A 16490-nucleotide genomic window follows, 5' to 3' on the forward strand; every position below is an offset into this window, starting at 1 on the left:
CACTATATTGTAATCCGAACGCTGCTAACTTCTTCTTCTTATTATTATTATTATTAAGTTGATTTCCGCAATTAATGCGGCCCGAACCGCTACACGCACAGACTCCGTTGAGGTGTCGTTTCGAAGCCAGCGTACACGAGAGGTGTGCTAAGTATTTTTCGTGTCGATCGGATTTGTAGTTTTTGCGCAATTTGCGTTTGAAAATTTTTTTTCCCGTCATTGGAATGCACTGTCTCCAATGCTTTTCAATAGGAAATGGCAAAACGTGCCCTGAGGCGATTGAAATGACAGTTGAGCTCATTGATATGCGCAGGCAGAACCAGTTACTATGCCAACGCCTACGAATGTCACTTGAACCCCAGCACAGAGCCTCTGCCACATAATATCAGCTCTTAAAGCGAAACCCACAGCACAAATGCAAATCTAGCTTCATCACATGACACATGCCCCTGAGAGAGAATGTGTGCGCCAAAGTGGATTTAAAAGAAGCCCAGTGAGCCAAACTAGCTCTTAAAGGGCCAGCGCGCCAAAGTGATTGTTAAAGGGCCAGCGCACCCAAATGAGTCTTAAAGGGCCGACACACCAAATCGGAGACTGAGCCACCCCGGCCTCCAAATCGGAGGCTGAGCCACCCCGGCCTCCAAATCGGAGGCTGAGCCACCCCGGCCTCCAAATCGGAGGCAGAGCCACCCCGGCCTCCAAATCGGAGGCCGATCCACCCCGGCCTCCAAATCGGAGGCCGAGCCACCCCGGCCTCCAAATAGAAGGCCGAGCCACCCCGGCCTCCAAATCGGAGGCTGATCGACCCCGGCCTCCAAATCGGAGGCTGATCGACCCCGGCCTCCAAATAGGAGGCTGATCGACCCCGGCCTCCAAATAGGAGGCTGATCGACCCCGGCCTCCAAATCGGAGGATGAGCCACCCCGGCCTCCAAATCGGAGGCTGAGCCACCCCGGCCTCCAAATCGGAGGCTGATCGACCCCGGCCTCCAAATCGGAGGCTGAGCCACCCCGGCCTCCAAATCGGAGGCTGAGCCACCCCGGCCTCCAAATCGGAGGCTGAGCCACCCCGGCCTCCAAATCGGAGGCTGAGCCACCCCGGCCTCCAAATCGGAGGCTGATCCACCCCGGCCTCCAAATCGGAGGCTGATCCACCCCGGCCTCCAAATCGGAGGTTGAGCCACCCCAGCCTCCAAATCGGAGGCTCATCGACCCCGGCCTCCAAATCAGAGGCTCTTTGACCTCGGCCTCCAAATCGGAAGCTCAACGACCCCGGCCTCCAAATTGGAGGCTGAGCGACCCCAGCCTCTAAATCTTACCCAGAGTGGCCCCGCCCACCAAATCAGACCCGTAGTGGCCCCGCCCTCCAAATTGGACCCAGAGTGGCCCGCCCACCAAATTGAACCCTGAGGGGCCCCTCCCACCAAATCAGACTCAGAGTGGTCCCTCCTACCAAATTGTACCCTGAAGGGCCCCGCCCACCAAATTGGACCCAGAGTGGCCCCGCCCACCAAATCAGACCCTGAGGGGTCCCACCCACTAAATCTGACCCTAAGGGGCCCCGCCCACCTAATCAGACCCAGAGTGGCCCCGCCCACCAAATCAGGCCATGAGGGGCGCCGCCCACCAAATCAGACCCTCATGGGCCCCGCCTGCCAAATCATACCCTGAAGAGCCCCACCCACCAAATCGGATCCTGAGGGGACCCACCCACCAAATCGGACCCTGAGAGGCCCCGTCTACCAAATCGGAACCAGAGGAGCTCCGCCCACGAAATTGGACCCTGTGGGGCCCCACTCACCAAATCGGACCCTGTGGGGCCCCGCTCACCAAATTGGACCCAGAGTGGCCCCTCCCACCAAATCAGACCCTGTGGGGCCCTGCCCAGCAAATCGGACCCTGTGGTGCCCCACCCACCAAATCGAACTCTGAGGGGCCCCGCCCACCAAATCGGACCCAGAGGGGTCCCACCCGCCAAATCAGACCCTGAGGGACCGTGCCCACCAAACCGGACCCTGAGGGGCCTCGCCCACCAAATCGGCCCACCAATTCAAGCCCTGAGGAGCCCAGTCCACTGAATCGGATCCTGGGGGGCACCACCCACCAAATCAGACCCTGAGGGGCCCCACAGGCCAAAGTGGCCCCTGAGAGGCACCCACAGGTAAAACGGATACTGAGTTGAAAGTCATGCAGGGGCAGCAGGCAAGTCTCTCTTAAAGTCGCAGCCCGGGCACCATTTCAAACCACTATCTGTACTTCCTTCAGGAAATACACATCTAGTTATAGTGGTTTGAAAAAACCACTATATTGTAATCCGAACGCTGCTAACTTATTCTTCTTATTATTATTATAGTGGTTTGAAAAAACCACTATATTGTAATCCGAACGCTGCTAACTTATTATAGTGGTTTGAAAAAACCACTATATTGTAATCCGAACGCTGCTAACTTATTCTTCTTCTTCTTATTATTATTATTAAGTTGATTTCCGCAATTAATACAGCCCGAACCGCTACACGCACAGACGCCGTTGAGGTGTTGTTTCGAAGCCAGCGTCCACGAGAGGTGTGCTAAGTATTTTTCGTGTCGATCGGATTTGTAGTTTTTGCGCAATTTGCGTTTGAAATTTTTTTTTCCCGTCATTGGAATGCACTGGCTCCAATGCTTTTCAATGGGTAATGGCAAAACGTGCCCTGAGGCGATTGAAATGGCAGTTGAGCTCATTGATATGCGCAGGCAGACCCAGTTACTATGCCAACGCCTACGAACGTCACATGACATCCCAAGGACAGAGATTCTGCCACATAATATCAGCTCTTAAAGTGAAACCCACAGCACAAATGCAAATCTAGCTTCATCACATGACACATGCCCCTGAGATAGAATGTGCGACAAAGTGGATTTAGAAACCCAGTGAGCCACCCTGGCTCTTAAAGGGCCGACGTGCCACAGTGATTCTTAAAGGGCCAGCGCACCGAAATGAGTCTTAAAGGGCCGGCGCGCCAAATCGAAAGCTGAGTGACCCCGGCCTCCAAATCGGAGGCTGAGCCACCCCGGCCTCCAAATCGGAGGCTGAACCACCCCGGCCTCCAAATCGGAGGTTGAGCCACCCTGGCCTCCAAATCGGGCCCAGTGTGGCCCCGCTCAAAAAATCAGACCCAGAGTAGCACAGCCCACCAAATCGGATCCTGAGGGGCCCCGCCCACCAAATCAGACTCCGATTGGCCCCGCCCACCAAATCGGACCCTGAAGGGCCCCGCCCACCAAATCGGAACCTGAGGGGCCCCGCCCACCAAATCGGAACCTGAGGAGCCCCGCCCACCAAATCGGACCCAGATTGACCCCGCCCACCAAATCGGACCCCGAGGAGCCCCGCCCACCAAATCGGACCCAGATTGACCCCACCCACCAAATCAGACCCTGAAGGGCCCCGCCCACCAAATCGGACCCAGAGGTGCCCCGCCCACCAAATCGGACCCTGAAGGGCCCCGCCCACCAAATCGGACCCAGAGGGGCCCCGCCCACCAAATCGGTCCCAGGGGGCCCCGCCCACCAAATCGGACCATGAGGGGCCCCGCCCACCAAATCAGACCATGAGGGGCACTGCCCACTAAATCGGACCATGAGGGGCACCGCCCACCAAAATGGACCCAGGGGGCTCAACCCACAAAATCAGACCCTAAGGGGCCCCACCCACAAAATCGGACCCTGAGTGGGCCCGGCCACAAAATCAGACCCTGAGGGGCCCCAACCACAAAATCGGACCCTGAGAGACCCCGGCCACAAAATCGAACCTAGAGGGGCCCCAGTCACAAAATCAGACCCTAAGGGGCCCAGGTCACGAAATCGGACCCTGAGGGGCCCCACCCACAAAATCAAACCCTGAGGGGCCCCGCCCACCAAATTAGACCCTGAGGGGCCCCACCCTTAAAATCAGACCCTGAGGGGCCCCAGCCACAAAATCAGACCCTGAGGGGCCCCAGCCACAAAATCGGACTCTGAGGGGCCCCACCCACCAAATCGGACCCTCAGGGGCCCCGCCCACAAAATCGGACCCTGAGGGGCCCCGCCCTCAAAATCGGACCCTGAGAGGCCCCGCCCACCAAATCAGACCTTGAGGGGCCCCGCCAACCATATCGGACTCTGAGGGGCCCCACCCACAAAATCGGACCCTGAGGGCCCCCAACCACAAAATAGGACCATAAGGGGCCCCGCCCTCAAAATCGGACCCTGAGTAGAACTGGCCACAAAATCAGACCCTAAGGGGCCCTAACCACAAAATCGGACCCTGAGGGGCCCCGGCCACAAAATCGAACCCTGAGGGGCCCCACCCACAAAATCGGAACCTGAAGGGCCCCGGCCACAAAATCGGAACCTGAGGGGCCCCGGCCACAAAATCGGACCCTGAGCAGCCCAACCACAAAATCGGACCCTGAGGGGCCCCGGCCACAAAATCGGACCCTGAGGGCCCCCAACCACAAAACCAGACTCTGAGGGGCCCCAACTACAAAATCGAACCCTGAGGGGCCCCAACCACAAAATCGGACCCTGAGGGGCCCCGGCCACAAAATCGGACCCTGAGAGACCCCGGCCACAAAATCGAACCCAGAGGGGCCCCACCCACAAAATTGGACCCTGAGGGGCCCCGCCCACCAAATCGGACCCTGAGGGTCCTCGCCCACAAAATCGGACCCTGATGGGCCCCGCCCTCAAAATCGGACCCTGAGGGGCCCCGTCCACCAAATCGGACCCTGAGGGGCCCCGCGAACCAAATCGGACTATGAGGGGCCCCACCCACAAAATCAGACCCTGAGGGGCCCCACCCTCAAAATCGGACCTTGAGTGGCCCAACCAACAAAATCGGACCCTGAGGGGCCCCAGCCAAAAAATCGGGCCCTGGCCACAAAATCGGACCATGAGGGGCCCCGGCCACAAAATCAGACCCTGAGGGGCCCCGGTCACAAAATCGGACCCTGAGGGGTCCTGGCCACAAAATCAGGCCCTGAGGGGCCCCACCCACAAAATCAGACTTTGAGGGGCCCCGGCCTTAAAATCAGACCCTGAGGGGCCCCGGCCATAAAATCGGACCCTGAGGGGCCCCACCCACAAAATCGGACCCTGAGGGGCCCCACCCACAAAATCGTACCCTGAGGGGCCCCACCCACAAAATCAGACCATGAGGGGCCCCACCCACAAAATCGGACCCTGAGGGGCCCCACCCATAAAATCGGACCCTGAGGGGCCCCGGCCATAAAATCGGACCGAGGTGCCCCACCCACAAAATCGGACCCTGAGGGGCCACACCCACAAAATCAGACCCTGAGAGGCCACACCCAAAAAATCAGACCCTGAGGGGCCCCACCCACAAAATTGGACCCTGAGGAATCCCGGCCACTAATTCAAATCCTGAGGAGCCCAGGCCACCGAATCGGATCCTGAGGGGCCCCACCCACCAAATCAGACCCTGAGGCCAAAGTGGTCCCTGAGAGGCACCCACATTTAAAACGGATCCTGAGTTGAAAGTCTTGCAGGGGCAGCAGCCAAGTCTCTCTTAAAGGGGCAGTCCAGGCACCATTTCAAACCACTATCTGTACTTCCTTCAGGAAATACACATCTAGTTCTTCTTCTTCTTATTATTATTATTATTAAGTTGATTTCCGCAATTAATACAGCCCGAACCGCTACACGCACAGACTCCGTTGAGGTGTCGTTTCGAAGCCAGCGTCCATGAGAGGTGTGCTAAGTATTTTTCGTGTCGATCGGATTTGTAGTTTTTGCGCAATTTGCGTTTGAAAATTTTTTTGCCCGTCATTGGAATGCACTGTCTCAATGCATTTGAATGGGGAAATGTTGCTATAGACAAAACATGCCCTGAGGCGATTGAAATGGCAGTTGAGCTCATTGATATGCGCAGGCAGACCCAGTTACTATGCCAACGCCTACGAACGTCACATGACCTCTCCAAGACAGAGCTTCTGCCATATAATATCAGCTCTTAAAGCAAAACCCACAGAACAAATGCAAATCTAGCTTCATCACATGACGTATGCCCCTGAGAGAGAATGTGCGCCAAAGTGTATTTAGAAGCCCAGTGAGTCACCCTGGCTCTTAAAAGGCCGACGCGCCAAAGTGATTCTTAAAGAGCCGGCGCACTAAAATGAGTCTTAAAGGGCCGGCGCGCCAAATCGAAAGCTGAGTGACCCAAGGCTCCAAATCGGAGGCTGATAGACCCTGGCCTACAAAAAGCAGGCTGAGCCACCCTGGCATCCAAATTGGACCCAGGGTGGCCCCGCCCACCCAATCGGACCCAGAGTGGCCCAGCCCACCAAATCAGACCCAGAGTGGCCCCACCCACCAAATTGGACCCTGAGGGGCCGCACCCACAAAATCGGACCCTGAGGGGCCCCGGCCACAAAATCGGACCCTGAGGGGCCCCACCCACAAAATCGGACCCTGAGGGGATCCGGCCACAAAATCAGACCCTGAGGGGCCCCTGCCACAACATCGGACCCTGAGGGGCCCCACTCACAAAATCGGACCCTGAGGGGCCCCACCCACCAAATTAGACCCTGAGGGGCCCCACCCTCAAAATCAGACCCTGAGGGGCCACAGCCACAAAATCAGACCCTGAGGGTCCCCAGCCACAAAATCGGACCCTGAGGGGCCCCACCCACAAAATCGGACCCTAAGGGGCCCCATCCACAAATCCAGACCCTGAGGGGCCCCAGCCACAAAATCGGACACTGAGAGACCCCGGCCACAAAATCGGACCCTGAGGGGCCCCAACCACAAAATCGAACCCTGAGGGGCCCCACCCACAAAATCAGACCCTGAGGGACCCCAGCCACAAAATCAGACCCTGAGGGGCCCCAGCCACAAAATCGGACCCTGAGGGGCCCCACCCACAAAATCGGACCCTGAGGGGCCCCGCCCACCAAATTAGACCCTGAGGGGCCCCACCCTCAAAATCGGTCCCTGAGGGGCCCCGGCCACAAAATCGGACCCTGAGGGGCCCCGGCCAAAAAATCGGACCCTGAGGGGCCCCAACCACAAAATCGGACCCTGAGAGACCCCGGCCACAAAATCGAACCCAGAAGGGCCCCACCCACAAAATTGGACCCTGAGGGGCCCCGCCCACAAAATCGGACCCTGAGGGGCCCCGCCCTCAAAATCGGACCCTGAGAGGCCCCGCCCACCAAATCGGACCCTGAGGGGCCCCGCCAACCAAATCGGACTTGGAGGGGCCCCACCCACAAAATCGGACCCTGAGGGCCCCCAACCACAAAATCGGACCCTAAGAGGCCCCGGCCACAAAATCGGACCCTGAGAGACCCCGGCCACAAAATCGAACCCAGAGGGGCCCCGCCCACAAAATCGGACCCTCAGGGGCCCCGCCCTCAAAATCGGACCCTGAGGGGCCCCGCCCTCAAAATCGGACCCTGAGGGGTCCCCCTACCAAATCGGACCCTGAGGGGCCCCGCCAACCAAATCGGACTCTGAGGGGCCCCACCCACAAAATCGGACCCTGAGGGGCCCCACCCTCAAAATCGGACCCTGAGGTGCCCTGCCCTCAAAATCGGACCCTGAGGGGCCCCGCCTACCAAATCGGACCCTGAGGGGCCCCGCCAACCAAATCGGACTCTGAGGGGCCCCACCCTCAAAATCGGACCCTGAGGGGCCCAACCAACAAAATCGGACCCTGAGCGGCCCCAGCCACAAAATCGGGCCCTGAGGGGCCCCGGCCACAAAGTCGGACCCTGAGGGGCCCCGGCCACAAAATCGGACCCTGAGGGGCCCAGACCACAAAATCGGACCCTGAGGGGTCCCGGCCACAAAATCGGACCCTGAGGGGTGCCACCCACAAAATCAGACCCTGAGGGGCCCCGGCCATAAAATCAGACCCTGAGGGGCCCCGGCCATAAAATCGTACCCTGAGGGGCCCCACCCACAAAATCAGCCATGAGGAGCCCCACCCACAAAATCGGACCCTGAGGGGACCCACCCACAAAATCGGACCCTGAGGGGCCCCACCCACAAAATTGGACCCTGAGGAATCCCGGCCACTAATTCAAATCCTTATTAGCCCAGGCCACCGAATCGGATCCTGAGGGGCCCCAGCCACCAAATCAGACCCTGAGGCCAAAGTGGCCCCTGAGAGGCACCCACATTTAAAACAGATCCTGAGTTGAAAGTCTTGCAGGGGCAGCAGGCAAGTCTCTCTTAAAGGGGCAGCCCAGGCACCATTTCAAACCAATATCTGTACTTCCTTCAGGAAATACACATCTAGTTATAGTGGTTTGAAAAAACCACTATATTGTAATCCGAACGCTGCTAACTTATTCTTCTTCTTCTTCTTCTTCTTCTTCTTCTTCTTATTAAGTTGATTTCCGCAATTAATACAGCCCGAACCGCTACACGCACAGACTCCGTTGAGGTGTCGTTTCGAAGCCAGCGCCCATGAGAGGTGTGCTAAGTATTTTTCGTGTCGATCAGATTTGTAGTTTTTGCGCAATTTGTGTTCGAAAATTTTTTTTCACGTCATTGGAATGCACTGTCTCCAATGCATTTGAATGGGGAAATGGCAAAACATGCCCTGAGGCGATTGAAATGGCAGTTGAGCTCATTGATATGCGCAGGCAGACCCAGTTACTATGCCAACGCCTACGAACGTCACATGACATCTCCAGAACAGGGCTTCTGCCACATAATATCACCTCTTAAAGCGAAACCCACAGCACAAATGCAAATCTAGCTTCATCACATGACACATGCCCCTGAGAGAGAATGTGCGCCAAAGTGTATTTAGAAGCCCAGTGAGCCAAACTGGCTCTTAAAGGGCCGAAGTGCAAAAGTGACTGTTAAAGGGCCGGCGCACCGAAATGAGTCTTAAAGGGCCAACACGCCAAATCGAAAGCTGAGTGACCACAGGCTCCAAATGGGAGGCTGATCGACCCCCCGGCCTCCAAATCGGAGGCTGAGCCACCCCGGCCTCCAAATTAGAGGTTGAGCCACCCCGGCCTCCAAATCGGAGGCTGAGCCACCCCGGCCTCCAGATCGAAGGCTGAGCCACCCCGGCCTCCAAATTGGAGGCTGAGCCACCCCGGCCTCCAAATCGGAGGGTGATTGACCCCGGCCTTCAAATCGGAGGCTGATTAACCCCGGCCTCCAAATCGGAGGCTGAGCCACCCCGGCCTCCAAATCGGAGGCTGAGCCACCCCGGCCTCCAAATCGGAGGCTGAGCCACCCCGGCCTCCAAATCGGAGGCTGAGCCACCCCGGCCTCCAAATCGGAGGCTGAGCCACCCCGGCCTCCAAATCGGAGGCTGAGCCACCCCGGCCTCCAAATCGGAGGCTGAGCCACCCCGGCCTCCAAATCGGAGGCTGAGCCACCCCGGCCTCCAAATAAGAGGCTGAGCCACCCCGGCCTCCAAATCGGAGGCTGAGCCACCCCGGCCTCCAAATCGGAGGCTGAGCCACCCCGGCCTCCAAATCGGAGGCTGATCGACCCCGGCCTCCAAATCGGAGGCTGAGCCACCCCGGCCTCCAAATCGGAGGCTGAGCCACCCCGGCCTCCAAATCGGAGGCTGATCGACCCCGGCCTCCAAAACGGAGGCTGAGCCACCCCGGCCTCCAAATCGGAGGCTGATCCACCCCGGCCTCCAAATTGGAGGCTGAGCCACCCCAGCCTCCAAATCGGAGGCTGATCGACCCCGGCCTCCAAATCGGAGGCTGAGCCACCCCGGCCTCCAAATCGGAGGCTGAGCCACCCCGGCCTCCAAATCGGAGGCTGAGCCACCCCGGCCTCCAAATCGGAGGCTGAGCCACCCCGGCCTCCAAATCGGAGGCTGAGCGACCCCGGCCTCCAAATCGGAGGCTGATCCACCCCGGCCTCCAAATTGGAGGCTGATCCACCCCGGCCTCCAAATCGGAGGCTGATCTACCCCGGCCTCCAAATCGGAGGCTGATCCACCCCGGCCTCCAAATCGGAGGCTGAGCCACCCCGGCCTCCAAATCAGAGGCTGAGCCACCCCGGCCTCCAAATCGGAGGCTGAGCCACCCCGGCCTCCAAATCGGAGGCTCATCGACCCCGGCCTCCAAATCAGAGGCTTTTTGACCTCGGCCTCCAAATCGGAAGCTCAACGACCCCGGCCTCCAAATTGGAGGCTGAGCGACCCCAGCCTCCAAATCTTACCCAGAGTGGCCCCGCCCACCAAATCGGACCCTGTGGGGCCCCGCCCACCAAATCGGACCCTGAGAGGCCCCGCCGACCAAATTGGACCCTGAGGGGCCCCGGCCACCAAATCGGACCCTGAGTGGCCCCGGCCACAAAATCGGACCCTGAGGGGCCCCACCCACAAAATCGGACCCTGAGGGGCCCCACCCACAAAATCAGGCCCTGAGGGGCCCCACCCACAAAATCAGACCATGAGGCCAAAGTGGCCCCTGAGAGGCACCCACAGTTAAATCGTATCCTGAGTTGAAAGTCTTGCAGGGGCAGCAGGCAAGTCTCTCTTATAGGGGCAGCCCGGGCACCATTTCAAACCACTATCTGTACTTCCTTCAGGAAATACACATCTAGTATTATTATTACTATTCAGTTGATTTCCGCAATTAATGCGGCCTGAACCGCTACACGCACAGACTACGTTGAGGCCTCGTTTCGAAGCCAGCGTCCACGAGTGGTGTGCTAAGTATTTTTCGTGACGATCGGATTTGGAGTTTTTGCGCAATTTGCGTTTGAAAAAACATTTACCTCAATGCATTTCAATGGGAAAATGTTGCCATAGGGAAAACACAGTCGTGAGGTGGCAGTTAAGCTCATTAATATGCGCAGGCTCTCCCAGTTACTATGCCAACGCCTACGAACGTCACATGACCTCTCTAGGACAGCGTTTCTGGCAGATAATTTCAGCTCTTAAAGTGAAACCAACAGCATAAATGCAAATCTAGCTTCATCACATGACGCATGCCACTGAGAGAGAATGTGTGCCAAAGTTGATTTAGAAGAAGCCCAGTGAGCCAAACTGGCTCTTAAATGGCCGACGCGCCAAAGTGATTCTTAAAGGGCCGGCGCACCGAAATGAGTCTTAAAGGGACGGCGCGCCAAATTGAAAGCTGAGTGACCCCAGGCTCCAAATCGGAGGCTGAGCCACCCGACCTCCAAATCGGACCCAGCGTGGCCCCGCTAAAAAAATCAGACCGAGTGGCCCCGCCCACCAAAACGGACCCAGAGTGGCACAGCCCACCAAATCGGACCCTGAGGGGCCCCACCCACCAAATCAGACTCAGTGTCCCCGCCCACCAAATTGGACCCTGAAGGGCCACGCCCACCAAATCGGACCCAGCGTGGCCCCGCTAAAAAAAATAAGACCCTGAGTGGCCCCGTCCACCAAAACGGACCCAGAGTGTCACAGCCCACCAAATCGGACCCTGAGGGGCCCCACCCACCAAATCAGACTCAGTGTCCCCGCCCACCAAATTGGACCCTGAAGGTCCCCGCCCACCAAATCGGTCCCAGAGTGTCCCCGCCCACCAAATCAGACCCAGAGTGGCCCCGCCCACCAAATCGGAGCCTAAGGGGCCCCGCCCCCCAAAAAATCGGACCCTGAGGGGCCACACCCACAAAATCGGAGCCTGAGGGATCCCCGCCAACAATTCAAGCCCTGAGGAGCCCAGGCCAAGGAATCAGATTCTGAGGCGCCCCACCCACCAAATCAGACCCTGAGGCCAAACTGGCCCCTGAGAGGCACTCACAGTTAAAACGGATCCTGAGTTGAAAGTCTTGCTGGGGCAGCAGGCAAGTCTCTCTTAAAGGGGCAGCCCGGGCACCATTTCAAACCACTATCTGTACTTCCTTCAGGAAATACACATCTAGTATTATTATTACTATTCAGCTGATTTCCGCAATTAATGCGGCCCGAACCGCTACACGCACAGACTCCGTTGAGGCTTTGTTTCGAAGCCAGCGTCCACGAGTGGTGTGCTAAGTATTTTTCCTGTTGATCGGATTTGTAGTTTTTGTGCAATTTGCGTTTGAAAAAACATTTTCCTCAATGCATTTCAATGGGAAAATGTTGCCATAAAGAAAACATGGGACAGTCGTGAGGTGGCAGTTAAGCTCATTGATATGCGCAGGCTCACCCAGTTACTATGTCAACGCCTACGAACGTCACATGACCTCTCTAGGACAGAGTTTCTGGCAGATACTTTCAGCTCTTAAAGCGAAACCCACAGCATAAGTGCAAATCTAGCTTCATCACATGACGCATGCCCCAGAGAGAGAATGTGCGCCAAAGTGGATTTAGAAGCCCAGTGCGCCAAACTGGCTCTTAAAGGACCGACGCGCCAAAGTGATTCTTAAAGGGACGGCGCACCGAAATGAGTCTTAAAGGGCTGGCGCGCCAAATCGAAAGCTGAGTGACCCCAGGCTCCAAATCGGAGGCTGAGCCACCCTGCTCTCCAAATCGGACCCAGCGTGGCCCCGCTCAAAAAAATCAGACCCTGAGTGGCCCCGCCCACCAAAACGGACCCAGAGTGGCACAGCCCACCAAATCGGACCCTGAGTGGCCCCGCCCACCTAATCAGACTCAGAGTGTCCCCACCCACCAAATCGGACCCTGAGGGGCCCCGACCACCAAATCGGACCCTGAGGGGCACCGCCCACTAAATCGGACCGAGAGTGGCCCCGCCCACCAAATCGGACCCTGAGAGGCACCGCCCACTAAATCGGACCCAGAGTGGCCCCCCACCAAATTGGACCCAGAGTGCCCCCCCCACCAAATTGGACCCAGAGTGGCCCCACCAACCAAAATGGACCCAGGGTGCTCCGCCCACAAAATCAGACCCTAAGGAGACCCACCCACAAAATCGCACCCTGAGGGGACCCGGCCACAAAATCAGACCCTGAGGGGCCCCACCCACAAAATCAGACCCTGAGGGGCCCCAGCCACAAAATCGGACCCTGAGGGGCCCCGGCCACAAAATCGGACCCTGAGGGGCCCCGGCCACAAAATCGAACCCTGTGGGGCCCGGCCACAAAATTGGACCCTGAGGTGCCCCACCCACAAAATGGGACCCTGAGGGGCCCCATCCACAAAATTGGACCCTGATGGGCCCCGGCCCCACTCACAAAATTGGACCTTGAGGGGTCACACCCACAAAATGAGACCCTGAGGGATCCCGGCCAGCAGTTCAAGCCCTGAGGAGCCCAGGCCACCGAATCAGTTCCTGAGGGTCCCCACCCATCAAATCAGACCCTGAGGCCAAAGTGGCCCCTGAGAGGCACCCACAGTTAAAACGGATCCTGAGTTGAAAGTCTTGCAGGGGAAGCAGGCAAGTCTCTCTTAAAGGGGCAGCTCGGGCACCATTTCAAACCACTATCTGTACTTCCTTCAGGAAATACACATCTAGTATTATTATTACTATTCAGTTGATTTCTGCAATTAATGCAGCCCGAACCGCTACACGCACAGACTCCGTTGAGGTGTCGTTTCGAAGCCAGCATTCACGAGAGGTGTGCTAAGTATTTTTCATGTCGATCAGATTTATAGTTTTTGCGCAATTTGTGTTTGAAGAAACATTTTCCTGTCATTGGAATGCACTGTCTCAATGCATTTCAATTGGAAAATTTTGCCATAGGGAAAACATGCGGCAGTCGTGAGGCGATTCAAATGGCAGTTAAGCTCATTGATATGCGCAGGCAGACACAGTTACTATGCCAACGTCTACGAACTTTACATGACCCCACAGGGCCGACGCACCAAAATAAGTCTTAAAGGGCTGGAGCGCCAAATCGAAAGCCGAGTGACCCCAGGCTCCAAATCTGAGGCTGATTGACCCCGGCCTACATATAGGACCTAGAGTGGCCCTGCCCACCAGATCGGACTCTGTGGGGCCCCGCCCACCAAATTGGACCCATAATGTCCCCTCCCACCAAATCGGACCCAGAGTGGCCCCGCCCACCAAATTGAACCCAGAGTGGCCCCGCCCACCAAATCTGACCCAGAGTGGCCCCGCCCACCAAATCTGACCCAGAGTGGCCTCGCCCACCAAATCGGACACTGAGGAGCCCCAACCACAAAATCGGGCCCTAAGGGCCCCACCCACAAAATCGGACCCTGAGGGGCCTCGGCCACAAAATCGGACACTGAGGGACCCCAACCACAAAATTGGACCCTGAGGGGCCCCGGCCACCAAATTGGACCCTGAGGGGCCCCACCCACAAAATCGGACCCTGAGGGGCCACACCCACAAAATCGGAGCCTGAGGGATCCCCGCCAACAATTCAAGCCCTGAGGAGCCCAGGCCAAGGAATCAGATCCTGAGGCCCCCCACCCACCAAATCAGACCCTGAGGCCAAAGTGGCCCTGGAGAGGCACTCACAGTTAAAACAGATCCTGAGTTGAAAGTCTTGCAGGGGCAGCAGGCAAGTCTCTCTTAAAGGGGCAGCCCGGGCACCATTTCAAACCACTATCTGTACTTCCTTCAGGAAATACACATCTAGTATTAATGTTGTAATCCGAACGCTGCTAACTTTTTCTTTTTATTCAGTTGATTTCCGCAATTAATGCGGCCCGAACCGCTACACACACAGACTCCGTTGAGGTGTTGTTTCGAAGCCAGCGTCCACGAGAGGTGTGCTAAGTATTTTTCGTGTCGATCGGATTTGAAGTTTTTGCACAATTTGCGTTTGAAAATTTTTTTTCCCGTCATTGGAATGCATGTCTCAATGCTTTTCAATGGGCAACTTAAAACGTGCCCTGAGGCAATTCAAATGGCAGTAAAGCTCATTGATATGCGCAGGCACACCCATTTACTATGCCAACGCCTACGAACGTCAAATGACGCCCCCCAGGATAGAGCTTCTGGCACATAATATCAGCTCTTAAAGCGAAAGCCACAGCACAAATGCAAATCTAGCCTCATCACATGAAGCATGCCCCTGAGAGAGAATGCGCAAAGTGGATTTAGAAGCCCAGTGAGCCACCCTGTCTCTAAAATGGCCGACGCGCCAAAGTGATTCTTAAAGGGCCAGCGCGCCAAATCGAAAACTGAGTGACCCCAGGCTCCAAATCGGAGGCTTAGCCACCCCGGCCTCCAAATTGGAGGTTGATCGACCCTGGCCTCCAAATCGGACCCAGCGTGGCCCCGCTCAAGAAATCGGCCCCCGAGTGGACCCGCCCACCAAATCTTCACCCGAGTGGCCCCGCCCACCAAATCGGCCCCCAAGTGGCCCCGCCCACCAAATCGGCCCCCGAGTGGCCCCGCCCACCAAATTGGCCCCCGAGTGACCCCGCCCACCAAATCAGCCACCGAGTGGCCCCGCCCACCAAATTAGACCCAGAGTGGTCCCGCCCACCAAAATGGACCCAGAGTGGTCCCGCCCACCAAATTGGACCCAGAGGGACTCCGCCCACAAAATCAGACCCTAAGGGGCCCCACCCACAAAATCGGACCCTGAGGGGCCCCGGCCACAAAATCAGACCCTGAGGGGCCCCAACAAAATCAGACCCTGAGGGAATCCGGCCACAAAATCAGACCCTGAGGGGCCCCACCCACAAAATCGGACCCTGAGGGGCCCCACCCACAAAGTCGGACCCTGAGAGGCCCCACCCACAAAACCGGACCCTAAGGGGCCACACCCACAAAATCGGAGCCTGAGGGATCCCCACCAACAATTCAAGCCCTGAGCAGCCCAGGCCAAGGAATCAGATCCTGAGGCGCCCCACCAACCAAATCAGACCCTGAGGCCAAAGTGGCCCTTGAGAGGCACTCACAGTTAAAACGGATCCTGAGTTGAAAGTCTTGCAGAGGCAGCAGGTAAGTCTCTCTTAAAGGGGCAGCCCGGGCACCATTTCAAACCACTATCTGTACTTCCTTCAGGAAATACACATCTAGTATTACAATTATAATGCGCCAATCACAAGTTATTCAGTTGATTTTCGCAATTAATACGGCCCGAACCGCTGCACGCACAGACTCAGTTGAGGTGTCGTTTCGAAGCCAGCGTCCACGAGAGGTGTGCTAAGTATTTTTCATGTCGATCGGATTTGTAGTTTCTGTGCAATTTGCGTTTGAAAATTTTTTTTCCCCGTCATTGGAATGCACTGTCTCAATGCTTTTCAATGGGGAACTTAAAACGTGCCCTGAGGTGATTGAAATGGCAGTAAAGCTCATTGATATGCGCAGGAACACCCTGTTACTATGCCAACGCCTACGAATGTCACATGACTCCCCCAGGACAGAGCTTCTGCCACATAATATCAGCTCTTAAAGTGAAACCCACAGCACAAATGAAAATCTAGCTTCATCACATGAAGCATGCCCCTGAGAGAGAATATGCGCCAAAGTGCGCCCCCGCCCACCAAATCGTACCCTGAGGGGCCCCGCCCACCAAATCGGACCCTGAGGGACCCCGCCCACCAAATCGGACCCTGAGGGGCCCCGCCCACCAAGTCGGACTCTGAGGGACCCCGCCCACCAAATCGGACCCT

At 57.0% G+C, this 16490-nt stretch overlaps 1 protein-coding gene across 6 annotated transcripts in view; it reads right to left on the reverse strand.

Annotated features, from left to right (window-relative positions):
- Positions 1 to 16490, reverse strand: part of LOC141051811 (uncharacterized) — a 646796-nt gene that overhangs the window by 565841 nt on the left and 64465 nt on the right. The gene's annotated exons all lie outside the window — the stretch shown is intronic.

This window comes from Dendrobates tinctorius, unplaced genomic scaffold, assembly GCF_039654945.1.
Source record: "Dendrobates tinctorius isolate UK_male_01 unplaced genomic scaffold, ASM3965494v1 ptg000158l, whole genome shotgun sequence".
Classification (NCBI taxonomy): domain Eukaryota; kingdom Metazoa; phylum Chordata; class Amphibia; order Anura; family Dendrobatidae; genus Dendrobates; species Dendrobates tinctorius.